This window comes from Lissotriton vulgaris, chromosome 9, assembly GCF_964263255.1.
Source record: "Lissotriton vulgaris chromosome 9, aLisVul1.2, whole genome shotgun sequence".
Taxonomy (NCBI): domain Eukaryota; kingdom Metazoa; phylum Chordata; class Amphibia; order Caudata; family Salamandridae; genus Lissotriton; species Lissotriton vulgaris.
Genome location: NC_141697.1, coordinates 390,870,887 through 390,889,010, shown reverse-complemented (window position 1 = coordinate 390,889,010; position 18,124 = coordinate 390,870,887). Strand labels below are relative to the sequence as shown.

General features: G+C 41.6%; 1 protein-coding gene across 1 annotated transcript in view; it reads right to left on the bottom strand.

Annotated features, from left to right (window-relative positions):
- The window catches only part of LOC147690170 (cholesterol 24-hydroxylase-like), a 440,216-nt gene that overhangs the window by 68,793 nt on the left and 353,299 nt on the right, over positions 1–18,124 (bottom strand). The window lies entirely within an intron of this gene.

Here is an 18,124-nt window from a genome sequence, read left to right as displayed (position 1 = left end):
ACTTTTAGTGAGATCCACTCTAGAACAACAATTCTTCACATAACTTTGATATCAGTAGTGTATGCACAAAACGTTCCTGCTTTACTCTTCACCTCCCATATTAATTCCAGTGAAAACCCTGACCTTTTGATTTTACTAAAATGACCAGGGATGGCACGTCCGCTAAGGCGGAGGAGTGTTGCCCCACTGCTCTCAGAGCAGTGCAGCAAAAATAAAATGATAATAACGTTGTTATCATCATTTAATTTTTTGTATGTGCAAGGCTGGTACAGGAGAATGAGTGGTTTGCACACTCCCTAAGTGCACATGACTGTTTGTCTGTCCCTCTTGGGTTGGCCAAACAGTCATGCACCCTTTGCATGTTCCCAGCCAGGCTGCATTTTACAGTTTGGGGAGGAACATGCAAAGCCTCCCTGTCCCCGTCTCAGCGCCACACCCCAGTGCTCAAGACCAATCACAATTCTTCATTGTAGCATTGTGATTGGCTCAGGGGAGTTCGGGAGCAGGTGCTTCCTGCTGCCTGGACTATAGGAAGAAGGAAGATGAACAAGATGGAGGAGAGGCGTGGCTGGTGAAAAGGTAAGTGGTATTTTTATATTTTTGTTCTTCATATTGTGTCCCTCTGCCCCTCTACTGTCATTCACTGCCAGCCGCTACTGAAAATGATCTGTGTAATGTATTTACTGATGGGGGATTTCGTCAGCCCACTTTATCTACTGGTCGGTTATTGTATCATTCACATTTTTGTCCCGCCCACTACAGCATGGGTCAATGGGTCAGCCCACTTCAGCTCCAGTACTACTTGGGAGATGATTAATATGCAAACTGTGATGATATAATTACCAACTGTATTTGGCTGTTATAAGTGGCAAATAACCACGAATCTTAATTAATGAATGTTGTGAACTGTACATGCGAATAATGTGTAGAACTTGGAATTACTTTGATACTGTCCACTTCGTGAATCCATTGTATTTAAATAATTGATGAAGTTCTTTGTTTACACCTGAGACTGTGTGTAAATAACTGTTTGATATTTATTTTGGAATCAAGAGAAGTGAAAACTTGAGGATGTAATTATATGTCTCACCTTAACTCCGACTTTTCATTTTCATCTACTACTATGCTGTGGTATGACCTCGTAATCTTCGCAAACCCAAGATGAGAACTAAAACATTGACGTAGATAGATTTAAGTAAATACTAATTAGATTCAATAGATAGTTTCATATTGTAGGGGTAATATTCATTTATATAACATGGTAACGAACCCACTACGTGATGGCGCTTTAGAAATAAGTATACTAACAAGAGTCCAATATGGCGCCCGGATAGGACGCCGATCAGAAAATATGTTCGCACACTAACCTACTAAGCCACTACAAGATGGCGTGTGTTTTGGGAGGATATAAATAGGAATTCCAATATGGCGCTGGTGCAGAACGCCAGACCGGGGAACGCGTTCGTGGATAGACGAACACGGAACTAGACATAGGTATGTACGAGGAGTATTTCACCTGTGAAAACTATTAGTTAAAACTGAATAGTTCTAAATACATATTTATAAAAATACAGAAATATTTGATCTTACACTCGATCATTATTACAGATCGTGAATGTGGTAACTCGATTACGTTGGAAGATATATGAGGACTCCTGTTCAGAATATATTTAAAGAAGTAGGGTAAGTTTATGATGGAGAACTACGGATGTTATAGGTTGTTTATAAATTATCTTGAGATACTTTTCTAATTGAAGGTTTTGGGGTTGCTTAAATTGCAGGGTCTTTTTACTTCATATTCGAAGTACGAAGTGACTGATTAGTTCAACAGGGAACTTATCGATACATGTGGATTACGGTAAAGAACCTTTAATTTCTTGGAATATTGTGTTTAAGCACCCTATTTGACTTTTGCTTTTGGTGGTGACTAAGAGTCTATAATTACTCTAAAAAACATGAGATAGAGTAACACGTGATGAAGTATTTTGAAATGAGGCATTACTCATGATGGGGCCGATCATCTAAAATATAGAAATATGAGATAGCAGATCCCTTGTGGGGCATTATTCAACCAGTATATGTTTTTTCGATACGAGGAAGAGGATTTTAGGTTACATATATTTAAAACTTTGGATTGAATGCTTGAAACTTAATTATAATATTTGGTGGTGGCTTGCTGAAGACGTGCACATATCGGGTGTATGTTTTTCTTGGTTTTTCTTGCCGGGTTCTTTTCTGCTCATCACGGGATTCCAGAAATTATTAGATTTATATGTTATTTCAAATGAATTATAGTGAGGTTTATTTGTATTATGATTTCAGCCATGATGAAGTCGATGTGTAAATAATTAACAAGACGAAACACGTGTTGGCTGAATAATCCAATGACTTCTGTATGTGGAATGTGGAGGATTTGAATTCAGAAAAGAGGAAAATAAAATATTATCCGTGATTTGAAGGACTTTCGTTGATGAATTATTTTGGATTACCAACCTGGGACTGCTTCAGATAAATTCAGCGGAACTTTATTTTGGATATTGAACTGTAAATTTTGAGTGCTCAGGAGAATTAACTTGTTTTGTAGACCTACTGGATAGGTTGTGTGGGGTGTTGGTGACCACACCCTTCCTTAGGAGCACCGATATATATTTGAATTTATACTACTCCCTTACTTGCAGAGCGCCCTTTTGACCTGGGTTACCGATTGTTTGGCCACTTCAGCTATTGGCTAACTTCACAGTGAGTGAAAGCATTCTGCCCTTTCACTTTTGTGTTGTTATGTATCAGTATACGTATTGTGAGGTTGTACCTATTGTATTTAAAAACTTTAAGAACAATAGATCCACATGTAACAAAATATAGAAACTATTAGAATCAAGAATGAGGGATTTGAAGAACAACTTGGGCAAACTACATATTTCAGAAGCTAGGGACAATGGAATCAATCAATGAAGCCATGCTCACTGAACTGCTTGGGAAAGAGAGCTTCTCATAAGACTTCATAGTAGAAAAAAACCATAAATACTTAGCCCTGAAGCTACTATTAACCCCCCCCCCCCCCGGACTAATTATTGCCTGCATGTTAAATTAAAAAGATGGAGACATCGGGGCCGATTACGATGTCTGTCGGATGAGCGTCCAACCAGCATCATTGTGATAAAAAGGACTGGCTGACAGGTTGTCGGTGGTACTGACCCCAAATTAGGATCTAATCTCCCTGGAGGTAGTCAGAACCCTGCCTCTTTGCATTGAGGCTTGTGCTGTGGCCCGGAAAAGGGCCGCAGCACATGCCCCAATTCCAAGAAACATGTTTTTAAAAATTCCTGCACCCTGTGGCAAGCACATGGGGGGACTACCAAGTGATGCATGGATGTTTGGGGGCCCATAGCAGAGGGCCAGTGCTAGGGGCCCCAATAAATCCTTTCCGCTAGCCTTTTCATGTCAGAAGAACTGCTGTGAAATGGCTGGCAGAAAGGTGGATCGTAATCCCATGGCGGTGCCTGAGAAGGCACAGCCTCCATTGTGGGGAATGTGATCTGACTGACCGCATGCCACCGGGCTCCTTGAGCCTGTCGGAAACTGTTGTCCAGTCCCTAGGGCAATGCAGTCCGATCGCCTGAATCGTAATGCAGCAGTTTGACCGATACAGCAATGTTGGTGGGACCGACACCGATGGAACGTAGGTGTCGGTGCCACCGACATCATAATCAGCACCTTGGTTTTGAGACTGGCACATGAGATATTAGACAAACAGTACTTGGCAACACTGGCATTGTTTTTCATAGACCTTACAACAGTGGTAATGGAAGCCCATTGTGGTTTCGACAACATAAAGTAAAAAATACAACTAATGGGATGTCCTATACTATGCTATACCCGCGCTTTCTAGAATGACATTTAACAGGAAAGTTCAGCAGGTCACGACCCATAAGTATCAAATACATTCCTAAAAAAACTGATAATGGGTCTTACCTGCCACAATGAAATGCAGAAGAAATGATGGAAGAAAGGGCTTAAGTGGATGACCAACTGCACAGCGTATCCTGCGCAGTAATTGGGATGCCAAGAACTATCAGAGGAGGACATGAGCCCAGACTGCAGAGAATCAAGCTGACCCTTTAATTAAGAGATTGAAGGGTTATTATGGGGAATGGGACTATCTTAGTGTCTCATAGACTTAGGTCCCAATTACAAGTTTTGTAGTCTTCAAGAAGGCATGGCAGTACCCCACTTGAAGACCTCTAAACTCGTCTGCACACTGCTTGCCAGATTGTCAGTAGTTTATTTGTGGTCTGGCGGGTGGGTGGAACTTTAGTGGACCCACGGCGGTGCCTTACTAAGGCTCATATGTGAGCCTTATAGAGGCAGCGATGTGGGACAGCCAAAGCGTGTTCCTGCATGGCATGGTCTGTGAAGCCCATGCCGTGCAGGAACAGGTGGTGCATACAGACAGGGGCAGCGGGTACACCATGTGCCCCTCTGCATGTACCCCCAGGCCCAAAGGCACAGGCTTCCGCATAGTTTCCTCATGCCACCCTTTTCATGACAGGATCCCCATCATGAAAAGGGTCAGAGTGAGGAAACCCGTAATATGCTATAGGGGTGCTGCAGCAGTACTGCCAGCCTATTGTGGCCTCACACCACTGCAACACTGAAGGGGGAATAATGGATCCCCAGTGGTTGCTGGGGTCCTTTGGTGGTCTGACCATGATAGGGCAGTCAGTCCACTGGCATGAGTTGGCTACAACGCCACCATGGTTTGGACCACCAAACTTTTAATTAAGCCCTTAGTTCAAGGCTATTAATAATAAAACCAGAACATGACAAGATTCTAGAAATTAATAACCTTGCAGGTTTATCATTAAAGAAAGCAGAAGCACTTACATAATAAATCAAATGAATCGATAAGTGGACTGACATGAGGGCTGTCTCCAAATAAAACTCCTAAAGATCACTTCTCACTAATCTGTGCCTCAAAATAAAATAAACAAAAAGTTGGCTGTTCATCAAAAAGCATGTCTCCTATAATGTGTCAGGAACTGAAGGTACACACATTAATAGCATGGCATTATGTACAAGGTTTGTATTAATATTCATTCATGACAACCAATACATCTATAAATTGGTACAATACCACTAGAAATGTCCACTTACTAAAGCATCTTATTAGTTAAAGCTGTACATATTTAAATAGGAAGATGTAATCATACATTATCAAACACAGGAATACAATCGCTTGTTCAACTAATTCCATAGCACAGCTTAGTGTCCTTGAACTTGTCACTGAAACACAGTCTTCCCTTTTCCCTCTGGAGGACAGAACAAATTAATATATATTTGTTTAGCACGGAGACCATGCTGAAGCTATATTTTTGTTGACCTTCTCAAAGAGAGAAAGATACATGCATGTGGATAGCTTGTACACATAAATAAAAGCTACACTTTTCAACAGAAGTTTCACGAATGATTGTGAATGTGTCCTGGTGTGGTCTAGTTATGCTGAAATATGCATTACCATCAAACTAAAACTCTCCTGCAACCACAGTATAGCTAGCAAATGCATAGAAAGGTTTCCGATGGGCCACTGACTGAGAGTTGGCTTTAGGAACTACCACAAACTGCAAGCCAATGGAATAGGTGTCATGAAAATGCTGATACTCCTGAAACTGCTTTACAGATTTATAAACATCCCCATTATCTTAACTCACTTTTTGCCAGCTTGACTTTGCTGATTATAAGTCACTCAAAGGTCGGAAAACAGCCCAGAATTAGATGGGAGACACTAACATGCCCATGTGAGGCAAACAGGCTCACAGATCCAATGTTAGAAAAATATTTTTAAGTTGGTCAGTTGCACTATCATTCTGCTATAAGGAACCAAAACAACTCAAACACTTGAGGTGAATAACACAAACATCTATTCTAAAATATTGTGTCAAAAACATTTCAACTGCAAAAATATTGAGTAATAGAATATCGAAGGTAAGATTATAATGTTTTATATATTTAAGAAATATTTTAATATAGATTAGTTAGTATAATAATTTTAGGTGTTAGTATTATCAGTACAATTATTATTTCCTTACAAAGATTTGTAATTTTAAATGTGTAATTACATTTTACTTAAATCTAATAAGTAACTTATAGTTTTGTAGGGTTTTTTGGGTTTGTACGTAAATAGGGTGGGAAGTTAATTCAATATTCTTTTTTACAAATTATTGTTTTCTAATGTTAATAATTTGTTAATGTATATTAAATATTGATGTTGTTATTAATTACATATTGTGCTTGATTTATTAAATATTATATTTATCCAAATTTAATATGTGATTTTTGATGTATTTCTTTTGTACAGGTTAATTAGCGATACATATTATTGTACTGGGTTCTGTGAGGGGATATAGCATGGGAAGTTATTTAAAGTATATATTTTTGGGAACAAATGTAATAATTTTAAATATTTATTTGGTAATCATGTACATTTTTTATTGACTATTTATTATGTAAAGTATTTGTTTCATTTAGTATATGTATTACTTCATTGCTACATGTATTTAATAATATACTTTGCAAAATGTATTTTATATTTACTAATATTTTTTATTTTGTTTGTTTTCTGTAAGTAATATATTATTTTCATTATTGTTTTATTTATATATGTTTTATTGTTTGAGGTTTCTGTTGGGTAATAGAGAGGGAAGTGAATTTAATTGTATTTATTTATTAAATTTATTTGATAATTTAATTTGCATTATTATTCTTTATGTATTTATTATTTATATAGTATATATATATACCTTTTTTGAATATGTGTTAATGTTATATTGTTAGATATTTAGATGTTTTCTTTTAAAAAAAATGTAGAGACATTGGAATTATATATGTTACCCTTCTGAAGTCCAACATATTATCTGATTTTGCTTATATTTGAGTGGGAACAGTAAATCTAACTCCTATAACGTTCAACACTCACTTTACTGTTGCTTGATTGGAGTGGGAATAGTAAATCTAGCCCCTCTGAATACCAAATCTTTCCATACTGTTTGCTTAGACTGGAGTTTGAATAGTAAATTTAGCACCAAAACCGAAGTCCAACATCTTCCCTACTGTTGCCTAGATTGGTTTGGAATAATAAATCTTCCCCCTTCAAATTCCAATACTTTCCTCGCGATTGCTCAGTTTCGAGTGGGAATAGTAAATGTAACCACTCTGTGGTGCAACACCTTCACTACTGTAGCTTAGATTGCAGTGGGAATAGTAAATGTAACCCTTTCAAAGTCCAACACCTTCTCTACTGTTGCTTAGACTGGTGTGAGAATAATTAATGTAACCTCTTCAAAGTGCATAGTTTTCTCTACTGTTGCATTTTCCCTACAGTTACTGAGTGAGAATAGTAAATCTATTTATTATTTATTTAAAACATTTGTATAGCGCGGCTGTCACCTTACAGGCATCCTGGCGCTGAGATATCTCCAGGGGGGGGGAGCACGGGGGAGAGCAGCAGTACAATGGCCATCAAGTTAACACTTAGGAAACAGCCAGGTTTTGACACATTTCCTAAAAGGAAGGAGTTCTTTCGTTTGACGGATATCTAGGGGCATACTGTTCCAGAGTTTAGCGGCCGCAACTCCGAAGGATCTGCCTCCGGTCCTAGCTTTTTTAAATCTCGGCACTTTTACAAGGCATGCTGTTGTAGAGCGAAGTGCTCTGGTTGGGGTGTACCAGTCAAACATGGCTTGCAGAGAGCTGGGCCCAAATCCATGCAGGGCTTTGAAAACGAGACAGAGGGATTTGAAGGCCACTCGTTGTTTCAACGGAAGCCAATGGAGTTCGGCCATCGCCGCTGTGGCCGAGGATCTCCTAGGCCAGCCAAGGGCCAATTTAGCAGCGGTAGATTGAACTCTTTGAAGTCTGTCCAGCAGCAAGCCTGGGGACTCGAGAGGCAGCACATTACAATAGTCGAAGTGACTTAGAATAGTACACCTGACTATTAAAACCCGGGCCTGTAAGGGAAGTAGTGGCAAGATCTTATGTAGGGATCGAATGAGAGCCGAACAGGTGGACACTGTTTTCGCAACCTGGGCTTCCATGCTCAGTTTGTTGTCCATCATAACACCCAGATTGCGAACAGTGGTGACCGGCTGGGGTTTTTCCGAGGATTCTGGGGGCCAAAAATCCACCGGGAAAAGGCGAGGGATCCGACTTCCAGCACAGAACAAAACCTCAGTTTTGGAGGCGTTAAACTGTAGTGAGTTGTTGTGTAGCCAGCCAGCCGTGTCTCGCAGACAATCATGAAAGGATTCCAAAGGGATCGATTCCTCACCCTCCCAAGAGAGGATGAGATGAGTGTCGTCTGCGTAATTGATAGCCTTTAGCCTGTGAGACTTTATCAACGTGATCAATGGCTTGAGATACACGTTAAATAAAATCGGGCTGATGGACGAGCCTTGAGGCACCCCATGAGACACCGGGGAGAAGGCAGATTGAAATGGAGGAAGGGACACAGCCTGCTTCCTATCCCGCAGGAAGGAACAAAACCAGTGCAGGGCAATGCCACCCACCCCGGCCTCCCTCAGTCTCTCCAATAGAATCCCATGATTTACTGTATCAAATGCGGCAGACAGGTCCAGCAGAATCAGAGCTACTGCCTGACCCCTGTCTGCACACATCCGAAGGTCCTCCATAGCAGTAAGTAGGGCTGTTTCGGTGCCGGGCTGGGCGGATACCTAACTGTTGTAAATAGAAGATCCTTGAGCCAGGTATACAAAATAGGATAAGTTTATTAAGCTTAGTTCCAGGTTAAGTTCCTCAGGATAAGATAGATAGATGGAAATGTAAACCCCACAAGGAGCTATCTCTCTGTCACTCAGCCTGTCTGCCATCAACTGACATTCTACATTCAAGCCAGGCACCCAAACATTCCATCAGGTCATCATGCATTCTAACGCTCATACTAGCTGAGCGACAGGGAAGACACAGACTGTGCAAGTACATACATGAGTCAATTATACCATATTCCCCTTCCTTAGGGAAACAACAAAGAAGAACTTAAGGAAAGAAATATGAACGCCAATATACACAATGCATTTTGAAAATAAAACATTTACATTGCAAAGGAAAGTATTTACATTGCATTCTCAAATATAACGAGATTGAGCTAAGTCACATCCCCCTCCCTTGGGGAAAATCCACAACACAACCACGCAGAGCGGTGAAACAGAACTAGGGAACAAAATTGGGTTACTCATCGCCCCACCACAAACACGTAACAGGGTACACACGACCCTGTGGAACAAAATTGGAGCACTTAGCCTCCACACCTCACTGCAAAAGGGTACTCACCACCCTAGGAACAAAACTGGGGCACTTAGCTCCCACACCTCACTGCAAAAGGGTAGGTAACACCCTAGTAACAAAATTCACCACTCTATTAACACAACTGGGGCATAATAAGGGTACATGCACCCCAAATTATAAAAGAACAGGGGTACATGGCACCCCACAGCGTCACCTAAGTATCAGACCCCACAACCTTGCACGTCCCTGAAAATACATAACTGGGGCAAAACCTCAAAATAAAGAGTACAATCCTCCCTAAAAACAAATCTCAAACCCCACCACCACCCTCCCAAAACAGTATTATCGCAATCAAATTGAACAAATAGCAAGTGTGTTGCTCCGGTGAGCGATCTCTCACCCGAGGTACTCATCTAAAATGCATCACTCAGCCTAAAACTTCCAGCTTTTACACAGAAGACTTCAGGGTCATCGGTCATAGTACATTGATAGGACGTTAGGTCTAGAGAAGATTATTTAAGCTTCTATTAAGGGATTCATGGCGCCCTGCATATTCGTAAAGAGTGTTATAAATACAGGCGGGTATATGGCGTCAACTATCAAAGAGTTGTCCTGCTGTTAGATTTAAACTTTTAATGGGTATGTGTGCTACCTCATGGTTCGTTATATAAGCGATATATCTGGCGCCAGCTGTTGAAGCCTCGGTCCGGAATATCCAAAACTCCTGCGTATTAGTGAGAATTGTATCAATTACGGGGGTGTATATATCGCCAGTTACAAGCCAGACTGTATGCGGTCAGACGCGCTGTAAATTATAGCAGCTTTTACAGTACTTTAACTGCTTTCACTATTTAAAGCTACGGAGAGGCTCGACTATACTGGTCGGTCACATACCTGATTAAATGGATTCGACCTCCCTGCTCCTCCGCGTCCGTATCGTCATGGATAATGTTAACTCGGATATGGTCATCGTATTTATGCTGGCTCTGGCGCTATTCACCCGGAAGTGGATATTTGTCTAATAGTGTATTACTCAAATTCGAGTCATGATCTATAAATATGTATACGATTATAGCAAGAGCCAATGGAATGTAGCGCGCATCAGAGATGTCTGCATTAACTCAATAAACTGAATGTAAAAACCATCTGATAAATAGAAATATATTTTAGGGATAATACACCATTAGACTCCCGCAGGCACTACCGGGTCATGTAAATAACAAACATGAAGACTGCAAAGATATTCTTTCACATAGATGATAGTTCTTCACCGAATTAATTCTTAATTTAATGGGGTGTATGTACAAAACGAAAAGCGATTCGGACTTAATTTAAGCCGAAACAACAAATAGACAAATATCCACGTCCGGGTGAATAGGGCCAGAGCCAGCATAAATACGACGACCATATCCGAGTTAACATTATCCATGACGATACGGACGCGGAGGAGCAGGGAGGCCGAATCCATTTAATCAGGTATGTGACCGACCGGTATAGTCGAGCCTCTCCGTAGCTTTAAATAGTGAAAGCAGTTAAAGTACTGTAAAAGCTGCTATAATTTACAGCGCGTCTGAACGCATATAGTCTGGCTCGTAACTGGCGATATATACACCCCCGTAATTGATACAATTCCAACTAATACGAAGGAGGTTGGGATATTCCGGACTGAGGCTTTAACAGCTGGCGCCAGATATATCGTTTATATAACAAACCATGAGGTAGCACACATACCCATTAAAAGTTTAAATCTAACAGCAGGACAACTCTTTGATAGTTGACGCCATATACCCGCCCGTATTTATAACACTTTTTACGAATATGCAGGGCGCCATGAATCCCTTAATAGAAGCTTAAATAATCTTCTCTAGACCTAACGTCCTATCAATGTATTATGACCGATGACCCTATGCCAAACTTAAAATTATAACAATTATTTAAAAAAAAAAACCTTCTTTGCGCAGATAAAACTAAGAAACATCAGCTGTAACAGTAGATTGACTGTATATATAAATTATATCGACTGGCTGATGAACAAGAGGAAGTGAATCAAACCCCCTTGTATTGGATAATCCTATATCTACCCTCACCGATCAAGCAAAAACGAGTACCTTATCTGGTGAGTAGGCTTCCAAAGTGGGAAATGTAGATCGAGGTGTTAGTAAACTCATAATCTTCAATAGAGACCACTATATCATATATATATTTCTATCACCAGTGATTCCAATGTGAAGAAGGGATCCGACAATGTAATTGACAAAGGCCGCAAAGTAAACTACGGTGGCTCCTCCATGCCGATTTACAAGCACAGAAATACTTATGAAGGTAATGAAAAAACAGACAACACAAACTAAAATCATTGATAGCAGAATGAGTGTTGTAAACTGCATAAAATCTGGTTTTTCTCTATCTCCAAAAAGGTATTTTACCACCAGATGAAATATAATAGTGCAAGACCCCAATCGACTTAGAAGTCTTCTAATATTAAAGTCTTCGATTTGAGGTACTGGTTTACATATTTTGAGTACAGATGAGGGCATTATCATTTCGGTAGATGCCCGACTTTTCACTTTAGAAAAAAGTGTGGTGGGTGGGGAGTATATGCTTTCCCAAAACATGTCATCACAAGGAGTTTACTGGGCATAAGAAATTAAGAATAGCTATATCTGTGTCACTGTGTAGAAAATAGGTATCTAAAATATTGTTTTTCAATTTTTAGATTACAAGTCAATATTGCCAAATGTCCTGATGAAGGTGCACCTATTGTAAAGCCACCGAAACGCTGCGTCGACTCTTGCTTTTGACTGTCTTTTTTATTACTGTCCATGTTGTTTTTTATCATGAAGATAACTTTTTTTAGCAAATGTTTTTAAATTTAGAGTGTAACCCTAAAGGGAGGTACCACAATAAATTGTGTAAATTGTTTTTATTTCCTAGTTTGAATTGTTTATTTAACAAAGGTGTGACACACAGTGGGATAAGTGTTCAACATTCCCTTGCCAGTATAGGTCCTCCCTAAGCAAAATTCCCCCACACGGTTCTCCACAGTCAGCATTTTGACGTTCTTGTATATACAAATCACAGGGTTTTACTTTCTGTTGTATTTGCTCCCCTCCCTGTGTACAAAACCAGGGGAAACTTCCAAATAATTTTCTTCATCAACTGAAACTCTACACTCAAGCCAGGCAGCAAAACATTCCATGAGGTCATCATGCATTCTAACACTCATACTAGCTGAGCAACAGGGAAGACACAGCCTGTGCAAGTAAATACATAAGTCAATTATAACAGTAGCTCTTTAAAATTCCAACACTTTCCTTGCTGTCTCTTAGAATTGAGTAGTAATAGCAAATCTAACCCCTTCAAAGTTCAACTTTTTCCCTACTGCTGCTTAACTCCAGTGGGAATAGTAAATCTAACACTCCGAAGACCAATACTCTCCCTACTTTCGCTTAGATTGGAGAGGTAATAGTAAATGTAACCCTCTTCAAAATCCAGGACTGTCCCTATTTACGTAGGAATGGGAATGCTAAATGTAGTCAAAGGTGTAAAACCTTTACTACTTTGGTGAAAATTGGATGTACATTACTTACTTCTGCTACTGTTATCTTTAAATGTTGTTACTCTTTTAATATTTTCTTTTTTTATATGGTTCTATTAGTTTTAAAAATGGCACTTCATTTCCCACGGAGATCGAAGCACCTTGATTTTGGTTTTGTCCTAATTTCCTGCCCTTAATTGTTTTTTTTTTTTAAACTCAATACAACCTGTTATCAAAACAACAATTTACCTTTTTTTTATCTTGATTTTCTTTCAAAGCAATTATTTATATTATGGTTTTGACATTTTTTGTTTTCAATGTTTAAATATTGTTTTTATATTGTTTTAAGTATGTATACACTTAGTTTACAGTATTAAATCTATTGTATAAGTTATTCTAATATTTAAATTAGGTTACATATATCTGTTAGTTGTATATATATTTGTTCATTTTAATATTGTTATTTTTTCTAATTTAATGTATTTAAATAATTACTTATAATTCAATACATATTTAAAGAAAAATAAGCTTGTTTTGGTGCTACTCTGTTCCATTTTATTTTTGACTCAATATTGTTATTATTTATATACAAAATATGTAAACTCAATACTTTTGTAGACAATATTGTTTACACATTATTCTCGTCACTTGATATTGTTTTTCTCAATATTGATGCTCTCGATATTCTGTCATACAAACACACTTTATGGAAAGAGAGAAGTCATCACTTGGACCGTAAATATACTAATAATGCTATTGCTCGGAAAAACAACAGAAACGTTTGATATGATGAGCTGCTATGTGCACACATCTTAGAATCTAGCACACAAACAGGGCCTGAAGAATCAATGCTCTCTGAAATTAACACTAATAGATTTTCAAGTAAACCATACAATAAAGTAATTGAAAGTCAAACAACCAAAAAGCAAATTGAGCCTGATACAGATAGGAGAACTTTTTCATCAAGGCACCTTCATAAACCCAGAACAATACAAAGAGGAGAGAGACTCAAAGAGCCCACAAGGCATATTCTTATGCTATAGAATCCACAATTCATTTACAAATTGATTGATGGGCTTCCCAGAACAGCCCAATCACTCGAAAATGCCTACTCATATGCTTGAGAGATCAGATAAATACTGCCTAATAATTGCAATCGACACATGCACAATCGTCCATGAACAGAGACGGAGAGAGGAAGATAGACGTGCTTTAGCAACAGTCCTAGGATATGATAAAACAGTAGTCAATGGACTTATTAATGTTTGCAGATACGAACAGGATCCCCCAATAGCAAACAATGACTCTTATATTCTTAATTCAAAAAATTATTGTGCTACGCTACAGGTAGACTTCATGCTGTCGGTTAATGACCAAGAGCGAAATTTGCTAAGGGTAAGTAGGTTGGGTTGGGGAAAACTACTTACCTTCATATCTTTAGCTTCAGAATGGCCACCAGTGGCAGCCAACTCGAAAGAAATATTTGCTGAACTTCAGACAACGACAGATAGTATCTAAAATCCCTTCCCCACTAAATGCCCATCTAGGCTATGTTAAAGATATTCTCCTAACAGTGAGATGATCTACAGCACTGGCCATCCTTTTAACCGCGCCCGTCCCTGAATCCTGGAAGGGGGCAGAGGTAGTCCCGATATTCAAGAAGGGGTGTCGGGACAACCCTGCCAACTACAGGCCAATAAGTCTAATTGACTCCACCCAAAAATTGGCAGGGAAGCAAAAGCGGTGCGTCCATTGGGGCGTAGGGGCGTAGCCCCACTAAGCCCTGGACGCACCGTGACAAGAGCAGCCAGCACCTCAATAAAATAGAAATATTAATATAATAATTACAAATAATAAAGCGCCGCAGCGCTGCGCTTCAGTCCGGGACCGGGAAAAAAAACAGATGGAATGCGGAGTGCTTAGGGGTTGGGGCTGGCAAGCTTGAGTGACGGTCTGAGTCTGCAGAAGGCCAGCAGCAGTACTTTCTCTGCGCATGAGGATTTTAGGGTGGCACCTAGCCCACGCATGCGCGTTACAAGGCTGACACTGAGAGGGACCGAAGGGGCCGGGGGGGTGCTGCTATTGCCGGGCCCTGGGTTTCAAAGGCACCCGAGGGCGAGTAGTCAGTGTGCCCCCCTAGCCAATCCTGGTGCTGCATGCAGCGCCAGGATTGGCTGGTGATGGGTGGCACACTGCCTCAGCACTGACTGCATATCATGGCCAATCACAGCATGTGAAGCCAAGCAGTGATTGGGCATTCAGGATTTGAGAGCGCCGTGACGTTGTTGTCACTTTTTCAGTAGTTTCAGTTTGAGTTTCTGACTGTTGCAGGGTACTTTTAGTTGCTGAGTCCAGTGAGTCGTCGCCACGTGCGTGCAGGCAGCTGAGTGAGCAGCAGACGTCCGACAGACACTTCACTCACTGGAGCCTACCCATATGTCATCGACACCTAAGGTCTCCTCACATGGGGTTACCGAGGCGACCTCCGTATCCGTATTCCGCCTTACAAGCTCTTCTTTCAGGTACCCCGCCTATCTTTGCACTTCCAAGTTTCTTTCTTCTTATAATAGAGAAAATCGGCAATGTGTTGTTGTTGGACAGGCCTCGTGAAGGGCCCGCTCCCTCCCCGCATGACAGAGCCCGGACACCGGCTCTCCCGGTGCCACCCGAAGAACAACCCCGACGACCCACAGAAGCAACCCGCAACCCGTCCCCTACGGGACGCCTGCTCCCGGACATCTCTGTATCCCTGGCCCGGGCCACCGTCAGCACCATTGCCCGGCCCAGCCGCCATCTTGGACACTGCACCACGAGGCCGCCTGGCCTCAGCTCGACCCCAACCCTGGGCCTGGCGAGGCCCTGACATCCCGGCACCACCATCCACCCAGGAGGTGAACGGACCACTTGGCAGGTCAAGGGGAGAGAGGAGTGTCGATGGCTCTCCCCCGCCAGGTGCCGATCGCCCCCAGCCTCCCCGGGCGCTGGCTCCACCCCCCTGCTGGGTGTCTGGACTCCCTCATCCCGGACCTCCCGACCTCCAAGTGCGAGGGTCCAGACATCAAAGGGCGCCAGACCTATAACTGGGGCAGCTCCAGAGCAGGAAGGCAGTTGTATCCTGGAGTTGAGAGACACCGTGAAGAACTCATCCTTGACGGACTGCTGGCGCTGCCGCAGCCCTGTCTTGTGAACCGTCGTCCTGCCTGCTGGCGCTGCCGCGGCTTTCTGCAACCTTCATCCTCGTCGGGACCTGCTGGCGCTGCCGCGGCCCTTTGCAACCTACATCCTCGTCGGGACCTGCTGGCGCTGCCGTGGCCCTTTGCACCCTACATCCTCGTCGGGACCTGCTGGCACTGCCGCGGCCCTTTGCAACCTACATCCTCATCGGGACCTGCTGGCACTGCCGCGGCCCTTTGCAACCTACATCCTCATCGGGACCTGCTGGCGCTGCCGCGGCCCTCTGCAACCTACAGCCGCATCGGGACCTGCTGGCGCTGCCGCGGCCCGACCTTCTAGAACTCCGAGCTCGAGGATTGTGAGCTACCCATCACCCCATTTCCATACCAGATCGGTACCAAGACTGTCCCGCTACCCCCTTTCCCTTCCAGAGACTAGAATTGAGAGGACCCTTGTGTCCTGATCTCACTGTACCGTGATACTTTGCTTCAAGAACTGCATATAAAAAGCGTTTACCTTATCCTTGTGTGGTGTCCATCTGTGGGGGGGAAGTTACTTGTCTGTACGATCGCTGGAGACGGTCCTCCCCGGAGGCCTCTCCCCTTGTCCTCGGCCGACCCTCCAGGTCCCCGTCTAACAGTTGTACATAGATCAATATTGTCAGTTTTCAATTGAATACCTAATTCCAATTACTAGCTTAAAATAATTTTAAAGTGTTCTTGTCAGTGGATATTAAAGAGTCTGTGACAGGTCCTCACACTTTCAGTTATAGCATATCATTGTTTATCCATGGTTCCAAAAAGAAAGGGCTCATTAAGTGCTATATATTATGCTGCATAGCCAAAGGGGAAACAAGTGGCAAATAAATATCCTCAGATTAAAAACAAAAAGTCCAGAGGCCAGCACTAGTCAGAATTAGGAACTGATTTATGGCATCTTACTTCTATTTTTATTTACACTGTCCGAGCCCAAAGAGTACTTAAGTGTCAAAAACCTGTTTCGATATAGCATTCAACTGGGACAGTCCCTGGGGAAGCCTCCTAATCATAACTTCAGCGAGGTATGCTTAATCAGTAACGGATCCAACTGTAACATGAGAATGGCCACTTAAGTGTTTAGTTGAATTATATGGCCCACACCGTTAACTTCCATGTTGTAACTCTGTATGTGCAAATTATTTAATTGATTCTAACAGCAATGGTGAGCATGACCTGAGGATTTTAATTTCTTTATGGTTTAAGATTTTACTAATCTCTCAGGCTTTGCTTTTGGCTAGCTGTAATGTCGCGGCCCCACCATTGGGAGAACCGGGACAGGAGTGTACCTGGTGGTAGGCTTGCAGGTTAAAAAAACGGCACATCCCTGCGTCACGTGGTGGGGAGTAAATAAAAGAAGGTTATAGGCCTCGTGACACCAGACCTATCAACAAACCAAGTAAGCTGTGTGTCGCATTTATTGCTGCACGTGGTTTTACCTTTCACTGATGTGTGCCTGGTTCTCCACAACTCCATAGGACACAACAGCTGGCTATTTAAACCTACGATATCATGCCTAACTGATGAGTGTACGGAGAATCTTTTGTTTACTTACAATATTCCCAATTCTCAATAGCACATTTCCTCCAATAATCTTTTGAAAATGCCACATTAATGGCCAATGCTGCCTGATCTAAATTTGACCATTCCTATTTTAATTCTGATTCCTTCATGCGGTTTGAATGAAAGTTCTTGTTCAGCTTCTAAGCGGTTTCCATGCTCTATTTATTTGGTATAAAAATCTTTGTTTTTAGAGACGTTTTTCCTGGGAAAGAGAAGTTTTTATGAAATGGAGTGTATTCATCAGCTGTAAAATTTTGTAGAATGTAATCTGTATAGGAGACACCGTTTTAAATCCTGTCTCATTCGGAGCAGCAAGAGAGCGTAATGTCCCGCCACAATGCAGCAGCAGCACCTTCACTTTCACTGCAGGGTCTTTCAGTTCTAATATTACATTTTAAATATGTGGAATAGAATGTCCGTTACACAGCGGAATAGCGTGGGTTGGTTGCCAGCGCCAGGGGCAGGGCAAGTATTCTTTCACTTTTCAGGTTTTCAGTGTTCCCCACAATGTAAAATC